A 20,371-nucleotide genomic window follows, 5' to 3' on the forward strand; every position below is an offset into this window, starting at 1 on the left:
GCTCCTAGCCTAGCCTGTTTGGCCCATTTGGGATTATGTTAATCAGCCCACCTTATGAGCCCATGGGTGGGAAATTTTAATTATCCTATAACCCTTGGTCTTGCCACTGTTGCTTAGTTACCTGCTGACATCTTAGAACCCAACTCCCTCCTCCCCCAATACCCTATATATTCATTACTCATTTTTTGAATAAACGAGACTTGATCAGAATTCTTCACATCTCTTGTCTCTTCTCATCCCCACTCCCCCTCTAGCATCTACATTGACTTACCCACCGGCAGGGACTCTAATGCAATTACACAAATAGACATGCAAAGAGATGTGTAGAAATCAGAATGGAATAAGAAGCATAGTATCAGCACATCTATACTAGTGGGAGACTATTAAACTTATCTACATGATCAGCATTTTAAACATAGGCTCATTAATGTCAAAAATACATGATCTGTTAAATGGTTTAATTATTGTGACTCTAGCCTAGCCAACAAGATGACAATGAATTTCATACAAAGACAAAACAAATATACGTGTATCCTAGGTTATACACATTCATGTAATTATAAAAGTGTTACTTGACTGTATTGAAAAGTAATACTAGTTTTTTTAACATAAATACTAAAAAGCAAGTTAAAGTACCTGACAAAATGTCTATAGAGTGATATTGATCAAAATTATCCAGAGTTGTCATGAATATTGATTTAAGACTGTAAGCACAATAAAAATCAAATGGAAAATGAAAGACTTATTTAGTTGATCTATCACTTTAGATAATCCAAATTTAAATTGCTCATGATACTCATACATTGAGAACTGTTTGGTATTTGTATTTCTATACAGATGCCTGATACTCCTACCTCAGCCAATAAATGCCTTAATTCTGTGATGTCTTCATATTTAAAAGCAAGTTTATCTTGCATCCAGATTTGTTTTTCACATGTATGAAACAATGTATTCCAATAGAACGTGTGGCAAAATCAATAAGTGTAAAACATGTTAATAAAAACAGATGATAAGATAATACATGAAATTATTTAGGTTCCTAGTGAGAGGTGAGATATTTTATATTTGGCTTGCAAAAAAAAGTTCTCCATAGTATTTATTTTATTTGGCACTTTCTTTAATTAATAGAAGGCCTAGAATTACTACTTTAAAAAATTAAGCATTCATTATTTGTGTGTATTCTAACAGGAAAAGTTGGTACATTCCAACAGTAATTTTAAAAATGCAGTGTGTTTCTGTAATGTAGATTGCAAATGCCATCTTGTTTCTACTTTTAGAGAACTGGAAAATTGTAAAAAAATCACTTAAGTATAATATGCTTCCTATGTAATTGTCTTACATAACAAGAGATGAATTAAGATGTGATACATGTGGTAAACCATTTGTTCTTGTTTTTGCTATATTCATCACATGCATCTGTTCTTATTTAGCTATAGGGAAACACTTAATCATAATTTTCATATTAAAGTATTTCAAAAATTATTGATTTAAATGTAAAAATTTTCAGTTTCCCAAATGTTTGCTAAACTCAAACAGAAGCATTTTTACAATAATATTTCCTCTTCAAATGAAATTTTAAATGTTTTGGCTGGATAAGGATGATTAAGTTACTCAAATGTGTATCTGTGGCTTCAAAACTTCTATAAACAGTCATTTGTTTGACTCACTAATTTCAGAAATCTATCAAAAGTAATTTTAGATAATTAAGCTACATTTTTGTCTTGCCTGGTTGCAAATCTGTACACATAGTTTGATATCTTGAAATATTTGTGTATAAAAGAATTCCACAAAATAAAGGACCGGGGGTTTAGCTCAGCGATGTAAGTGCCTGCTTGGCAAATGCAAAGTCGTGAGTTTGACTCCCGTATCCAAAAGAAAATAAAAATATGCAAAATAATGAATTGTTTGGAATTTAAAGTGATTATATATATATATATATATATATATATATACATATACATATATATTCTAAAAAAGCATTCAAGTAAAACTACTTGTATTTCAACTGAATAAAATAATATAATAGAATATCAAGTAGGTTTTCAGGAATAGTACATTTGTCTTTGGGCTAGAAATATAGCCATGGAAAATCATTATTCAAAAAACATACATAGATAATCTTCCTGTTCTATATGTACAACACATGAAAATACAATTTTTATCAATTTAATATTTAAAATACAACCAAACGGCTAAACATAGCTAGGATATATTCTTTAATTTCCAAATGACAGCAATTTCTTTTTCTATTTGGACTATTAATGACATAAAATTTGTTATGACTTAAAAAAAGAGAATCTGTACCACAAATTATGGTATATGTATGTGTGACAGAGAGCCAGACAGGTAGACAGAGATTGAAAACAACCAGCTCTTTAACAATAGTTTTGGTACTCAAGAACGTACTAAAAATTTTTCATGAAAAAAATCAAAAGATTTTTCTGTCCCATGATACATTATATACATACAAAAAAATAAAATTGCTGTCCCATACAAACATGCATTCACAAAAAAGTTTCTGTGATCTTAAACTATAGATCCCTGATATTTAAAAGCTCTTTTCTTGTGGTTTTAAATGTTTTAGTTGTGTGTCACTTGAGGTTATTTCTACTTATTACTGATAACTGTACAAATGCCAGGGGATTCCTCTTCAACAGTAGATAAACATTATATGCAATGATAACAGCTCCATTTATCTACATCATAAATAGCTCTTAAATTTATTTTCACAGTGGCTACTACTGCCCGGTCTAATCTTTTATTTTTTCTTGTCTGAAAAACTATACTTTCTTTCTAACACACTCCCAGATAATACTGTGACTTTCCTGTAATCTTTTGCAGCACTGGTACAAAGACTTTGCATTTATTTTAAAATATTTATATATTTATAAGTGGGCAATAGTTTTTTAAAGTAAGTTTTGATGATTATATCCAAAATAGATACTACCTGAAAATAATGAAAGCCATTTAATCTTTTCATGTCACAATACTTGTATCTATAAGTGAATATTGATAAAAAATAATCTTGTAGAATTTTATGAGGATTGTAATCTGACACACCTGTAATATGCTTCCTGCATTGCATGGAATCTAAGAGATCTTCAGAACTGACCTTCAGGTATCTGTTGGAATTTACTGATTATTTAATCTGAAAACCTAAGAAATACAGTAATGAAGAGGAATAAAAATAAGAGTGAAAATACTATATACCAACACATTACCATTTCACAGTATTTTAAAGCTTTTTATTCTGACTACTTATTGTAGACAGTTGAATTATCATAGCTAACCCTTTGGCCATGAGTTTTACTCACATTTTATTTATAAGAAAATTTTTGAGGAATAAATTTCTGGGCCAATTTTGACACACTCATCTGTTTTCAGTCAAATTTTAACTAACAGTTAAAAGATGAATGTGAAGTTTTATATATTATTCACAGAACTTCAAGATATAATAAGGTTCATGGTGACCTGCGTTATATTAGTGCTTCAATTCTTGAATACTACCAGAAGGATTTGTGAGAAGAAGGAGAAGAAGAAGAAGCTCAGAGTCAGAAAGTAGTTTCTAGCAAGTTTTCTATTGTATCACAAGCAAAATACACACTAAGCAAAGTTAATTATACTGAAGTGATGTTTACACTTTTGAGGGGTCCAATCAGATAGAGCCAAAGGTGATAACTTCCAGTGGATAGATAGAGGTATTTGTTCTTTTGTTCCCATGGATTTTGTAAAGTGCTCAAATGTGACAATGAATGGGACTTCTTCCCAATGAACCAGTTAGCTTTCATACATGACTGGTAATGAAGAAGGCTTTGGTTTTTGTGAGAACAAGCAAAGGTGGCAAAGCCCATTCATGGAGAATCAAAGCTGTAATGGAAATGTAAGTAAATTATGTTTAGTTTCACTACCACTCAAATTCTGGTTGTGTGTGTGGGCTCCAGACTCTAACAGGTAGAGGAAAAGGTCTAAAGGGAATTCGTAAGTGCTCTCATCAAATTTTTTGAAACCTCAAGCTTAGGAAATGTAGACCACAGTCTACAGGTGCACAACTTCCTTCTAATTTACTTCACCCAGCAACTCCCCAGAACCTACCCACATCTAGTTAGTTATGGAATCTAAAATATATTAAATCCATTTTTTATATCCCTTCATGAAAAAATTCAGATAAGAATCGGTTTAGAAAGTTTCATCTCAATATGATAAAACCGATAGCCAACATTCCATTAAATAGAATCAAACTGAAAACTTGGTTTCTAAAATCAAGAAGGCAAGGGTGTCTGCTACCACCACTGTTGTTCAATATAATTTTGAAATATTAGCCAAAGCAATCAGATAATAGAAAGAAATAAAAGATATACCAAAGGAAAGATAGAAATTAAATCATCAGTATGGTATGAGCCACTACATAAAATTCCACCAAAATACAACTAGAATTAATGGCAAAGCATGGTAGTAGCATAGCACGATACAAAATAAACACTCTAAAGTCAGTATCATGTCTGTACACCAAAAACAAACTCTCAGAGAGAGAAATTAGGGAGAAAATATCTTTCATAATAGCATCAAGTAAAATGAAATTTTTAGAAATAAACTTAACCAAGGAAACAAAAGACCTATCTAATGAACACTCCAGTACTCTAAAAAACAAGATTGAAGTGGGTATTACAAAATAGAAAAATAGCCTCTTTTCCTGGATAAGCAGTACTATTACAGTCAAAATGGCTTTATTCTAAAACTATTTGAGATTTATCATCTCAAAATACCAATAACATTCTTCACAGATATAGCAAAAACAATCTGTAATTCCCATGGAACAAACAAACAAACAAAAAAGACAGAATAGTGAAAACTATTCTAAACAAAAGGGTAAGGCAGGAGGCATTAGGATCCCACACTTTTAAAGTTATTTTACAAATCTACAGTGCTAAACAGCATGGGACTGACAAGAAAGAAAGAAAGAAAGAAAGAAAGAAAGAAAGAAAGAAAGAAAGAAAGAAAAAGAAACAAAGAAAGAAACAAAAAAATGAAAGAAAAGAACAGAAAAAAAAGAAAAGAAATGCAAGAAAAAAAATTTGTGGATCAGTTAAACAGAACAGAAGATTCAGAAACAATTCCACATATATTTAACTACCTTTTCTTTGACATAGGCACCAACTCCTTTCACTGATAGAAAAATAGCCTCTTTATAAAATGGTGCTAAGAATCAAATATAGATCCACATCTTTCATCATATACCTAACTAAAGTAAAAATGGATCAAAGGTCTCAATAGGAAAATGGAAACAATTTTCTGGAAGATGAAACAAGTAAACTCAAACACACAAGCATGTATCCAACTGCTTTCTGAACGAACCTAATTGGATGAGAAATAATACCAAACATCAATAAATGACACCATATTCATTTAAAAAGCTTTTACACAGCAAAGGAAATCAGCAATAGTATGAAGTGACAAAGTAGAAAGTGGGAAAATAATTTTGCTAGCTATATGTCAGACAAAGAACTAACATCTAGACTATTTAAATAACTCAAAATATTAGACCCTTCAAAATTAGACACAATCAAAAAATGGGCAAGTGAAATGTATGGAAACTTCTCAGATTAAGAAATACAAATGGCCGATAAATACATGAAAATGATTAACATTATTACCATTGGAAAATGCAAATTAAAACATAACTGAGACTCCATCTCACTCCAGAAAAATGACTTCATTCAAGAAATCAAATAACCACTGTTAGAATGGTTGAGAGGGGTAAAGGAACTCTTCTTAATTTTTTGTGGGTGGTACAACCACCATAGAAAACACCATGGAGATTCTTCAAAAAACTAAAAATAGAAATTCCTTTCACACACACAATCTTTTATGAGGTATCTGCTGAAAGAATTAAACATATGTGTGGAGAAGGTATATATCCATGGTTTTAGCAGCTTAATTCCTAATAGCTAAGTCTTGGAAGCAACAGTAAATTGGGTAAAGAAAATGTGATAGAGGGGAGTTCCCAGAGCAGCCATGGTTGCTGAGGCTCAGGCCAGGCTGGGCCCAGTGATCTCGCTGGTTGACCACATCCTCTGCCCGTGGGCTCCTGGCGCCTGGCAAGTGGTGCAGCAGGTCATTCCCAGGAGTCTGGGCCATGAGGCTGACCCGCGTGAGGGCCATGTTCTTCCACCTGGACAAGACACTAATGGACACAGCTGGGACACGCCACAGGGCATGATAGAGGTAATAAAGCTGTTACAATCAAAATACCATTATAAAGGAGAAGCTGAAATCATCTGTGATAAAGTTTAATTTAAACTCAGCAAAGAAAGCTTTCATCCTTACTACAGTATGTGCATTACAGACCTGAGGACTTCCCACTGAGAAGAAGCAATCCAGGAAACAAAAGGTGGTCAGGCCAGCAGGAGATTGGCTAAGGAATGCTTGTGGAAATCTACAGGTCTACAGCACAGGACGCTAGCAGAAGATGTTAAAGCCATGCTCACAGAACTTCAGAAGGAGCTCCACATGGAGGTTAACTCTTGTTAACAAATGGTGACAGACAGACACAGTGGGAAAAGATTGATGCTTGTGCCTGTAAGGCCTACGTTTGACGCTATTGTTGTAGGTAGAGAGCAGAAAGAGGAGAAACCAGCACTTTCCACATTTTATCATTGTTGTGATCTCCTTGGAGTGCAGCCTTGGGACTGCATGATGGTTGGTGACACATTAGAAACTGATATACAAAGGGGTCTCAATGCAGGGCTCAAAGCTACTGTCTGGATAAACAAGAGTGGAATCCTGCTGCTAACACCTCCCATTCCACATTATATAGTTTCTTCCGTGCTAAAGATACTGCTCTCTTACAGAGTATCGATTGTAAAGTCAGTTTGCCCGTTTAAAACACATCAAAAGGCAAAATTTCAAATTTTAGAGTCTATTTCCAGGGTTGAAACTAAGAAGTCATTTCATCTGTTATGGTCCAGGTTCTAGAAATAATTTGATTTATGATTTAACGGTCAGTTTGTGAGGGTCTTTGCAATCCAATTGCTCATTACAATCATTGGCTTATATTTATATCCAAAAATCCAGATTATGTTAATACAGGTTACTTCTAGGGCTGCAATTCAAAAATTTTGAGGAAATACATCATTGTTTTGGTCTGTAACTGAATATTTTTAAAATTGTATTTTTAATCTTTTAGTACTTTGGCACTTCATGGTACAAAGCAGAATAGCTTACGCCTGGTTATGCAAGTACAGTTTGTATGGCTTAAAAACAGATTTAAAAAATAGATATTCTAAAACATTTATAGTAGAGATTTATCAGAGCAATTGGATCTGATTAATATGAAATAAATACTAAATGATGGCAAATCCATGTATTTCATAATAAAATTATTTTTAAACATAAACCATAATTTTCTCTACTTTGGGTATGTGTTTTGTTTTCTACTACTAATCTAATGCTTCTGCATGATCTTTTTTGAAGGAAGCGATTTTTCTGTAGTATTTACATGATGAATAGATTGTTGGGATTAAAAAACCAGTTGTTAAATCAACATGTGCTTCCTCTCTGTGACACTTTCACAACTTTTTAGAATAGGCTTATAGATTTCTTGTAGTTGTACCTCTTATGGAAATATTTATCTTTGCTGTTGATAAATGCAAGCCAAAAGGTTACCAAAAGTCCTTTTCTTCCCATGAGTCCTCAAGAGGAGAACTGCTTTCTTCAATGCAGCATAACCGTGAACCCCAGCCAATTTGTTCTCTTTACTGAGTAAAATAACTCATATCATAAAACTAATAAAATTTAAGTTTTGCTATGAAAAACCAAAAAAAAAAAAAAAAAAGAAAAAAAGAAAATATGATATTTATATACAGGGAGTACTATCCAGCCATAAAGAAGAATAAACCTGAGTAGCAAAATGGATGCATCTTGTGATCATAATGTTAAGTGAGATAAGTGAGACAGAGAAGCTTAAATATCATATAGATTCTCTTATGTGAGAACCTCATAATATCAATAAAATGCAACAGTACTAATAACAGACGGTAGGAAACAGGAATCTTTGGCAAATGCGAAGGGAAATGAAAGATGGAAAGAAGGCAAGGTGCAGGAGAGAAAGGAGGTTTTATAGAGGGAGAACTGAGACATGGTGGGTAGATGCACCACACCTCTAGGAGGAATATCATCATGAACTAAAAATGCCGGAGGAATGTCTGCACATGTACCAGTGGCAAATGCAGTCACACAGCACTATAAACATGCACCTAGAAAAATAATGATCAAAACTCTCTTCATCTCCCATTCCCAGCCTCTCTTCCCCACCTATTTTCTAGCAATTCTCTTACATATTGTTGACACTTGAAGACAGCTGACAATTGTGTAAAATAGTCTTTTATTTGAGAAATAATCTGTTTTATTTTAGTTCAAAGTAGTTTGTTTCCCAGTACTAACATTGTTGTAACTGTATCAGATCCGTAGTTTTAGTAGATAGTTTGGTTATTATAAAACAAATTGACTTCATCCCTAAATATTCTTAACAGTTAATGGTGCACTGAGTATAGGGAAAGTAAAATGCTTCCCACCCTGCTTAGATTCTTCTGGTGAGTCCGAGGTTTGCATTTACACAAAGCAGATAAACAACACAAAGCATGTATGCTGTATTTATATTTTTACATGTGCATGGGAAGCGTCACAGAAAACACAGAATTAAAAGCATGTAGATCTAAGTGTTGAAGTGTCATGTGGAACAATGTGTAGTGACTGTGAGAAACTAAGGAAATATATGGGAGTTTAAAGGGTGATTCAGGTTACTACAATAAAATGTCCTCTGCTGTCTGACTCTGATGGTAAAAATCTTCTCTAATTCCTGGCTTCAAAAGAATATCTTGCATAGGACAGTATTATTGCAAGCTCTCAAAAGCAAAAGGAAACCTGACATTATAAATTTAAAACTTGTGCTACTGTTGTTTGAAACATAAATAGAACAGCAGTTATTCAAGTACTAATAATCTGCTTATGCCCTTATTCAGACTGTATAAGGCGTCTTGACATTTCTTTTATTGTATCTATTATTATTTCCTTGTCTACATGTTGCTCTTTGCAACTCTGGTTAACTATGTCTTAGAAACACTGAACCTAGTCGATTACATACCTGTTGTTTCATATTTCATATTTTTGCCAATTTGAAAATCTTCCTAAGAAAATTCCACACCACAACCTTCCATGTGACGTAGGGTCAGTGTTGTGCAGCAAGCCTATTCATTAAATTATGTGTGTTCAAGGCCAAAGGAAGCTGTTTTGAGAAATATACTGGATCTTAGAATATTTCTGTGTTATAAAATTAGTGCTGTGCATGCTACATGCTTAAGAGTATATGAATTCTAGTACTGAAAAGAGTCAGAGTCCATAACTTTGGCCAACAAACTGGCAGCTAGCTTTTATTTTCCTCTTCGGAAATGAGACTGCTTACTAAAAATTCATTTGTGTGATTACTCATCTACCTTTAACTCCAGAATTTGTATCCAAGATTTTATTATATAAACTCACATGCTGTTTTACACAAAAATGAGGTCAGAGAGTCTAAAATTAATCTATATTTTTTAAATAGCATGTTATCATCTGCTAATAAATATTTGGACTCATGGTAGAATCAACCTGAGTAGTTTGTAGTTTGTTACTCACCTTCAACATTATAGAATATAGCCTCACATCCTTTACCCTGTTTGTTAAAATGCTATTTTGTATACCAAGAACAATGCAGTGATATTCAGTGAGTAAAATAGTCTCTGTTCATAGCAACAACTAAAAGCAACAAATGAATGCTTACTTCTCTTACCTTGGAATTTTCTCTGCTTTCAGAGTTTTTTACATCAGTAAACATAATCTTCACCTCTGCACCTGCAAGCTTTACCACTGCTGTGGCCTCAGCTGCCATCTGGCACTTGTGTTTCTTCTGCATCCTTTTCCCTGTCTCTTTTAGCTTCTCACTCCTATTGTCTCTTCACCTTGTTGCACAAAATTTGTTGAAAGGTAAACCACCAGTGGCACTCCTTCGAGTCAAATTCATTACTGCAGCTTCCCAGGTTACCAAGGGCTCTACTCAAAAACTTTACTTGATTCTTGATGTTTGACAGCATAAATATAATATTCAACAATCATACTACTCCTTCACACATCTACACACGTGTGTGTGCCTTTATCTTCTACTATGTGCCCTTTGCACTCCCTACTTAATTTTGTGTGACTTTGGTGACAATCCTGATGCAGCAGTTATCCTCTTGCATTTTCTTTCACTCGCTAGAGTTTTATTCTTCCTATATCTTCATTTAGGTCCTCTCATTTTCTTTGTCTTTCTATCCAAATATCTATGCCTTAGGTCATTAATGTGCGTTCTGTATAAAGTGTCAATCACACACTTAAATTTCCTCTTTATTCTTAGAGTGTCCATGAGAGAATGAAAATAGGTAAATAGGGTATAAATAAATAGATGTGCAAAATTTCTGAAATCATTCTAAAAATGTGTTTTGTTTTTTTTAAAAAAAAGAACAATCTTTTAAAAACAACATCGAATGGAAGAGTTACTTGCATGGCTAGATGTAGGGTTAATGTGGCTGTTTGCTTCATGTAGCCTAATGATCGGGCTTCCTTTAAATCTCATGAAGCAGTCTTCAATTCATTCCTAACATACAGGCTTTTTCCCTTACATAATCTAGTATTGTAGAAGCAATAATAGTAACAACAATGATAATGCTAATTAGCCTCAATGAGCGTTTGTGTGTGCCACCCAAGCTAACTACTTGATACAAATTATCTCATTTATTTTCCACAGCATGATTCTAGTATGTATATTGTCATCTAATTCCAAGCAAGGAAAATAAAGTTGATGACAGGAGGTAAACCACTCAGTGTCACACAAACCAGAGACGAAATACTGTATTTTACCCACACTGGTAGAATCTGGAGACAGAGATCTTTAGCAATGTTACCTGCTGTAACACAACTTACTGAGTCTCCTGTGATCTTCTGAGCCATGCCTTTCTAAATGTTGTACCACACAGTAGTCCTGGCTACACTGTATTTGTTGAATTATAAATCTTTATGGATAACACAAAAAGGGACTTATTTATAATTTTACATTAGCATGTACTGGCTTTATATGCTGCAATTCTAACAGTAAAATTTGGAAAACTAAGGATAGCTTTGTAATTACTATAAAATTTACTTTGTTAGTTTTCTAGTCCTTTTAAAAATTAACAGCTGAAAGCCATCACACTTAAACAAAATACAGTGAAGTTATCCTAAAGGCTTAAAACAGTTTCAGCTCCCTTTTGGAAACTTAAACTCTTAAGTTAAAACAAAGGTAAAAATCAATCTATAACAGCAAAATTGTTTTGCCCCCAAAGATCACCTCTCCCTGAAGGTTTCCCTAAAGCTATTTCTTATTTTAAGTAGACATCTAGCTTTGCTACTGTTCCTTCTCAGGGGAAGACAGATGCAAGATTCTGATAACTTTAACATTCCTTATACTAAGAATGTCTCCCAAGAGACACAACCACTTGCAGCATTGGATTCAGACTCCCAGTAAACATCCTGTGAAAGCAACTCTTAGACAAAATCAAAGAACCATTATCAGCTCCTTCCCTCTCTCCTGAAGCCAGCATTTGACTTCTAGCAATTTATCCTAAGAGTTTCAGAGGACTTAGATTTCTGTACAGATCATTTGCACAAGTGAAACAAGACACTAATGATAAATCTTTTGATAGCCCTTATTCATTTTATGTTTTATGAACCAATACATTTTTTTAAAAATCTTACTAGGACTATGTGTGAAACATTTAAACATGCAGATAAATGCAACTCCTTAAAATTGCCAGAATTGAAGAATCTCTCCAGGTAGATACACTCACAGACTTTCTACACTAAACAGTAAAATTGATCATTGAAATTCCAGGTTGATAATCATCGTAAATTCCTTATATAGTAAATTAAAAAGAAAAGGGAAAAGTGAACCCGGGGATGCCACTTAGAGCAGTGTGCCAAGGCGGACTCCTGTCGCCACGGTGCGTAATGGTTGCCATAGGAAGCTGTAACTTCACACATACGTGGAAACATGAAGCGTTTGCAAATCTGACATTTACTCATTTCTAGGGGATAATTGAAGACAATCAAAATCTTTGTCATAGTCTTTTCCTGCCTCTCTCTCTCCCTCCCTCTGTCTTTCATCTCTCCAAATCTTTCCACTTGGTATCTTTGATATAAATGACAGAAAACTTAGAATACATTTTTGGCATAATTAAAAGTATATTTATTAATTTTAAATGATAAAGTCTATAACATTTCACTAATATATATTTATATTAATATATTAATATAGCATCACTATATATTAATATATATATATATATATATATATATATATATGTATCTATATATGTCACATTTCCTTAGGTGATATACTATCTAAAACATATTACTCCTTACCATGTACATGCTGCATGTAAAATCAAATTGGAGTTGCTGGCATTATTTTAGTATGTTACAGAAACTTTGGTATGAGTGATGATGTGCTTCTTTATCACACCTTAAGCACATCAAGGCAGATTCACTCATTCATCTTCACATTGTAATAATACTTCTGCCATTATAGAAGAAAGGTCTTTGTCTTAGACCAAGGCTTATTTTTGCTTTTGAAAACTTTCACAGACACATTTGCTATTTCTCTGTGTTTCTTTGTTGTTCCTTTCTACAGAAAAGCAGACTTTTATCTGAAAGACTTCCATAAATTATATTGAAAAGATCATGATGGATTTTAATCCAGTCCTTTGTAAATTTCAAGTCTCATGGTAGATTAATAATCAATGTATGTATATTGCAATGTTGAAATCTATTTTGAAAATCACATTTCATTTATTTTCTGGAGACATGGATAGTTCAAGTCAATCCTCTTTTCACTAATTTGCTAAAAGTTTATCATGGGTCATTTACCTACATTGTTGAAAAATATATGCCAAGAGAATATGTAATAAAGTACAATAACATTTTTTTCTAGGTCATCTCCAATGAGTTTCACAATAACCCTATTATTTGAATTTATAATATGAAGCAATTAAATAAAACAATTATAATATATAAACTTAATTCAATTGAGCCGTTGCATTAGCAATATTTTATGTGTTGTATGCTGATTAACGATTGCTTATTTTTTGACGATAGGAAAATAGGAATTAGGCTCCTGTAGGCAAATACTTATAAATTCCACTTTTAACCAGATTAATGTCTTATGTGCTACAGGGTGCAGATAATAGCCTGGCTAGTGAATAACCTGCTGTTTCAAAGATCTTTTTTAATATGTCCAAAAATACATGCAAAAATTGAGTTCTCTTTAATGTTGAATTTATCAATCAGTGCACAAATGTACATGTCTATTCTCTGAAGAGATTTGAAAGGTCAACAATGATTTGTTGTGCATCATAATACAGCATGCATACGGCCTATCCATAATTTAATAAGAAATGTTATTAAGTGAGTTTTCATACTTGACACATACTTCCAGTTTATTGGCTTCAGATAGCAATCACTGGTTAGCTCTGTATTCTGAACTTTGTTGACTCTCATTTCCTAAAGGAAGACTTCATGTTTATCTGGTAGTTAGAAACTGTCAGAGTGATGCGTGTTTATTTTACGTGCCAATTCTCATCTCTTAGTATACCAGTCTAGTCTAATGTGGATGGTGGGATAGAGACATCCATGCTCAACAGAAGGTGAAAAGCCACAACACACAGCGTTTTTCCAATAGATGCTGATGCTATGCTTGATGAAGTTCCATTTGCCAAACCAGTTGAAGGGCAGGCAGGCATGTTTTTCTGCTCCTTGAATAAGAGGAAATACAAAGCCACAATGCAGATGTGTACAAAGATGGGGTGGGTTTGCAGCCATTTTGCAAGTCACCACAGATGTTTTATTTTATGTACTGTGGAGAATTCTTTAGTGAATTATAGAAAGGGGGCAGTTCCCAGCACTTGGACAAGCTATAGACACCCAGTCTTTCCACCACCATGGTGTAACTCCTCCCATGTGGTCTAGTTTTACTCATGTAAAATGTCACTTTACCCCACTAGAAAGATTCTCTCAGGAGTTGTAACTTAGAATAAAAATCTATTTGCTACCTTGGAAATAATTTCTCATATTACATCCTTTATTCACTGTCTTGTTCATTATGGTAGTAGGATACAGGCAATTTTAATCTATAACTACTGCATATTACCAAGTGCCTTTTAGACACTTTTGAAATTAGCCTGTAGCAGCTCAGGGTAGGCCTATTAATGTAAGAAATCGTATCTATCTGTTTTGTTAAAAGGGTTTTGTTGCTTCATTTTCAGCCATCAGAATTGTTAAACAAACTACAGTTACTGATCATTTTAAACAGCTCTTTATTGCATTGCTGCACATTCACGCTATTCAGAGACACCTAGGCTGTAACTGCTACATCCTTTTTGTAGAAAACAAATGGAAATTGTAGAGGGGGAGGAAATTACTGACAGGGACTGATAGCTGGAAAAAAAAGAGTCTTTACCGTATTCTCGTCCCATCGCAGGAACTCTTAAGCAAGTATATCATTGTAATGTTTTAAAATGACACTATTAAAGCTTTATTTTTTAAATTCCATTTTCACTTAAGCAAATAACTTTCCTGGTCTTTATGATCTCTTGCTGTTTTTTTTTTTTTTTTTTTTTCTTTCCTTATTCATTGGCCCAATAAACTGCAGCAGGATATAAGTCAGGTAACTTAATTTCCTGTGCTAATTTATATTGAAGAATGGCAGCAACATTGCAAAAAATAAAGTTCTGTGGTATCTGGCATCCCTCATTAATCAGCCTAGAAGGTCTGCTACTCCCTGACATTTGAATTTTTCAGTGCTCTCTGAAGTTCTCTGTGATATGCAATGTGAGATAAGGTGAATGATGTTAATTAAGAGAATCTACAAAGTAAAATACAGGCTATTCATCCCAATATACAGAAAAGTCAAAAGGAACTTTTACACTGAGTAAAGTAGGTACTTAACATTTGCCTGTTACGTTATCATAGTAGACACTTGGAGCTGTTAGCAGAACACGTCTTTGCTAAGAATTTTTTTTCTAGCCAAGTACATGATAAATATGAAGAATGACCTTACAATGTATTGTTCAAACTAGACATATTTGAGAGTGTAATGGGTAGTATTAATGCTTACATGATGAGGTCCATTATCCAAGGCTGAATATGGGACTGACTTAGGAAAGCTGTCACAGTCCTGAAAGATTTGGTTTCTAACTCAAGATAGAAAAAGAAATTCCTGTCCCAGTGTTCATGAAAAAGGTGTGAAATTAACCCATGCCATTTATTTTACATAGAGAAAGGAAAATGAGAGCAACGATAATGTAGGGAAGATAGAATAAAATAAAACAAAGTATCACTGAGAAGCAGATTGAGAAACTGCTGCTTCTTCTTTTCTTGAAACCCCAATAAGTACCAGCCCTTTCCTTGTTTTGTTTTTAATAATCGTATCGTCAGTGGAAAAATGATATTTGTGTCATTTATGAGTACAACAAGAAACCTTAATCACTAACAACATTGTAATCGATTACATTTTGTTTTTCAAATCTTTATTTGGTTCTTGTTTTGTTGTTCTGTGGCTGTTTGAGATTAGGGTCTGTCATTTGCAAACAAATGATTCAGCAAAAATATGATTGAGTTATTTATGTACCACACAATATATATTTTTTTATTTTAAATAACATCTAAGAAGTACTCAGAAAGAATGAGAACATTCAACACACTAAAACGAAAACTAATATAAAAAAATCTAATACTACATCATCATTTTTTAGTAAATACAAATTATTTAAGTTTTTGTGGCCTCAGTACCCATGATCTCTTAATTTTAATAAATGTATTTTTTCATGATTATAATTTTGTGTGGTCCAGGAGATATAGAATATGACTGAAAAATTTGGAGCATTTTATATTCATTGCATATTTTAGTCCATGGGTTGAAAACTAAATTTAAGTTCTTAAATTTCCCTACTGAAAATCAGATCAATGTTAAGACATTTCTTAAACAACTAAGTTCATAACTACTCAAGATACTTTCAAAGTATCATTCTTTATTGAATCAATAAAATCTAAGTTTTTATATTTTAAGAATTAATATACTTGAGAGATATTATTTCTGATCAGTGCTCACAATTGGAAGCATAAAACAAAACATGAAATTTGCATTAAAACCCCAAAGAGAAAGTTAGAGACAAAATCCATAATGCTCAAAACTAGATAAAAGTTCCAGATAGAAGAGCTTCTATGAGTATTAAAGTAAGAGGATTAAGGAAAATACATTCCTCTCAGGCTGTGTGATTTTTGCCCCCTCTGAAAAATGTTAAGTTGGTATGGGGATTAATACACTTAGCAAAAACTTACAATGAATTTCGTAGGAATTCCATGGAAATCCTCAGTTTTCATGTAAATTTTTGTAATAGAGGAACATATAAAATTATATCTGATTTTGATTAAAAACTCTACTATCAAGGTAGCAATGTATACCTCATATGCATTTTTTAAAAATTGCATAAAGATAAATTACAAAACAAATATCCAGAAATAGCAATAATTTATTAATTGACACTTTTAATTCATATAATCAAAATCTAAAAAGGCTATTTAAATTTAGACTTTGATATAGTCTTATGAACAAAAGTTGCAATGAAAAAGGAAAAATAATGAGAGCAAAACCCATAACATATTTACATATTTCTTGTCACATTCTTAGAACCCAGAAAATCTGTCATGCTTAACAAATATTCATGAATAAGTAAGGTTATAGCTTCAGTGCCAATTTTAAATATGCATAAGAATCAAAATTTAAGGAGAGATTATACCTTCTAATTAAATAATTTAATGATTCCCCTCTAGCCACTGGTATGAAGAATTTCCAATATGTGCAAAATATTGTTAACAGCTTATATAACTGCTGTATCATCAACTAGAAAAACAGTTGATCAAATGATTTTAGATGAGTACAGGCATAAATAAGTATCTACCGTATACTAACCATAAGAGATGAGGATACATTTATGCTGAATTATACATTTTAATTTATTGTTGCACTATAAATATTCTCCATGGCTTTAAGAAGTATTTAAATACGATTTTCACAGCTAAATTTCTATCTTGTAAATTTATTTACTTATCCTTAACTTAGTAAATCCTTATTTGGTTTTCATTTGTAGAAGTAATACTAAACTAAATCCTTGCATATCACCCAGTTAATGTTCTTCATTTTGCAGAAAGAAGTTATGGAGAGGAAAGTTCTCTTATTAGACTATAAATTCATTTCTATCTAATATGTCCACTAAGCGAAAATAAATTGATTCATATATTAGCATTGGCACTGGGAAAAGAAAATTTTGAGACAAAATTATCCTTAATTATGTCCCCCAGAGATAAGTAACATTGGCAAGTGGATATGTTTCTATATACAGATAATTTTCATTTGATATAAATTATTAAATGCAAAGATGGCAATAAGTAGACTTCAAAAACTGGATTCAATGTGTTCTATGTCATTATTTATTTAGTAGCATAGCAAATTTTATGACTGCTTTTCTAAATAACTAGGAAGTCTAAAAATGATCATGTCTGTAGCTACATGGATACAGTAATTGGTGCAATCCTTCACTCTCTTGTCCTTGTTTTTACTATATTTTTATCTTAATCCATTCATATATTTATGAATGAATGTGGACTTATAGGGTCCAGCAGATAATTGTAGTTTGAATTTTTAAAATAGTGAAGATTGTGTTCTTTAAAAATCAACTAATATAGATTCTAAAACTTTAACATGTAATATAGAATAATTTGATATTAAATATCATCATAAAAATATGCAACTGACCATCAATTGTTTAATAAGGGCCAAGGATTTAGTTTAGTAGCTGCCTACCAAGCGCAAGGAGGTCATGAGCTGATAATCGGGAGGACCCTGCAGAGAAATTGAAGAGCCTGGTTTCAAGGCAGAAAAAGGAGGGGCAATCTGCAAGTCCTCCCTGGCTTCTGCATTGTGGAGTTTTAGTTAGTGAAACACATGAAAGGAAGCATACAGATGCCTCAGGAAGTATTCTTTTATATGCTTCTCTCCACACTAAACACAAACTTTAAATTATATTTAGTTATGATGCACATTTTGATTTTAGAATCTCTGCTTCTCAAGGAATAGATTTATTCTAAAATTGCAGAGATTACTAAAGGTGTTTTTTTGTACCTGTTGTTCATTTGTTTGCGTTGTTTTTTGCTAGTTTGTTTGTTTGTTTTGATTGGTTTGGTTGAATATCTGAATGTGGCTTGACTTCTTCTAAAAAATGACAAGACTCTAGAGCAATATTACTAAAAAATAGTGTCCATAATTTTCCTCAGTGTGTAGCTTGGCTCTGTTTAGTGAATTACACAAAATGTCTATATTTTCTAAATTATAACAAATGAGTACTATAAGTCTATCATAATGCCAACTTTGAGTATACTCAATATGATAATTGGTAGTAAGGCCGCTACTAAAGCGTAGAGGTGGATTATAAGAACTCAAACTATTCCTGATATTTACTATCTATCTAGACATTGGTATACATATATATATATATATATATAGAGAGAGAGAGAGAGAGAGAGACAGAGAGACAGAGAGAGACAGAGAGAGACAGAAAGAGACAGAGAGAGACAGAGAGACAGAGATATAAATGTTAGAGAAATATTATACCATATATATGAGTTGACACATTAAGTGGAAGTTCTAACTGTAATTTTTATGCTCTTTTGTGATGATACACTGACTTCCTAGACCCTAACTTCATTCATATCACACTATAGTCCTTTATATGGCTCAGAAATAAATCAACAAACTTTTGTTTCTTAGGAAAATAATGAGAAGTTACTGACATTTACCTTGTTGTTGACATTGCTATGAGATCAAAATGAAAAGGAAGGAATTATCGTAATTGCAAAAATGGATACACAACCCAATATTTAGTAACACTGTATTTTAAGATTCAATAGTCTGACTAAATAAGTGATAAGGTCACTGTACACTGGAATATTGATAACCTAAATATTATGTCCAACACTAAAAGGAAAGTAATACAAGAACCCATGAGCTATTTTCCAAATCATGTAAAAGTTGACTCTCTCTCTCTCTCTTTCTCTCTCTCTCTCTCTCCTTCCCCCTTTCTTCCTTTCTCCTACAAATAATTCTCTGGATATAAAAGAAATCTAACAACGTAACTTGAAAAGCAGATAAGTATACATCTCAATTAATTGAATATTTTCCTAATATTCTCCTAGGTAATGTAAGAATAGCCACAGACTTATTAACAAAGTGAAGCATAAATAGAATGTCTCTCAAAATATGAGGTTGTGTTGTTTCATTTGTGTACTTCTAACAAAACTGCAGAGGACCACTCTAAGTTCACAACGTTGACCAAGTCTTCATTGACCTCCACAATAAGACATCATCAGGATGTAAAGTAAATCACTTCCTTTTTATAATGTATGCAGATATAAATGTTTTCTCAAAAACTAGTACAAATAATTTTTCAAAGTGTAGTGTTTTATTTCAAAAGGGCTACATTTCTCCAAATACTATTTGTAGCGTAATATGTGAAATTTTACAGTGAAAAGGTTGTCACTTTATTTACTTTCTACAATTATCAGCCTACAGCTGTTCTACTCAGAGATCAAAAGGGCAATGTTTAGGCTTTACAATCCACCTATTCTCTAAAATTTGTAGACTTAAGAAAACAGTAGAATAATTCAGCTAAAAACTTAATCTCCATTGTAACTGGAAGAAATGTTAAAGAATTTAGTTGTAAGTTTGTATTACCTATAGCGTTTTTTGATGTAAACAATATTTTATAGATGTTTTGTGCATTGTATTTATTTATGGGGAAAATCAAAGAAGGTTTAGGTTAAGACACCCAAATTCTTAATTGGATATAATGGTATCTCCAGAAAACTTTATTTCTGCCTCCAAAAGAGGGGAAAATATTGACTCACACCTTAGTAGATGAAACTGAAGATGTTGAATTGATGAAACTGATATAAAGTAAAAATCACAGTTATTTAAAAGTATAAAAACACAGAAAACTGTAAAGTAAAAAATAAAGTAGTGATAGCTTTTCATTAGCAAAGGTATTTCAGTGTATAATATTGTTCTTGGAATTTCACTAGAGGCAATACATGTCTGGTGTCCTGTAGTTTGCTATATTCGGGAACACTATAAAATCAATTTGTCATCCTCAAGTGAATCAGCAAAAGGAAAATAAAACCATCAATTGCCCCAGAGTCAAAACAAACTTGAAAAGTT

At 32.7% G+C, this 20,371-nt stretch overlaps 1 pseudogene; it reads left to right on the forward strand.

The window, feature by feature from the left end:
• The first annotated feature begins 6,133 nt into the window (after positions 1–6,133).
• On the forward strand, positions 6,134–6,881 carry LOC100720188 (N-acylneuraminate-9-phosphatase-like; annotated as a pseudogene).
• Positions 6,882–20,371: the final 13,490 nt, after the last annotated feature.

The sequence above is a fragment of the Cavia porcellus genome, unplaced genomic scaffold (genome assembly GCF_034190915.1).
Source record: "Cavia porcellus strain 051 isolate PalLab524CR breed Dunkin Hartley unplaced genomic scaffold, mCavPor4.1 scaffold_4, whole genome shotgun sequence".
NCBI lineage: Eukaryota > Metazoa > Chordata > Mammalia > Rodentia > Caviidae > Cavia > Cavia porcellus.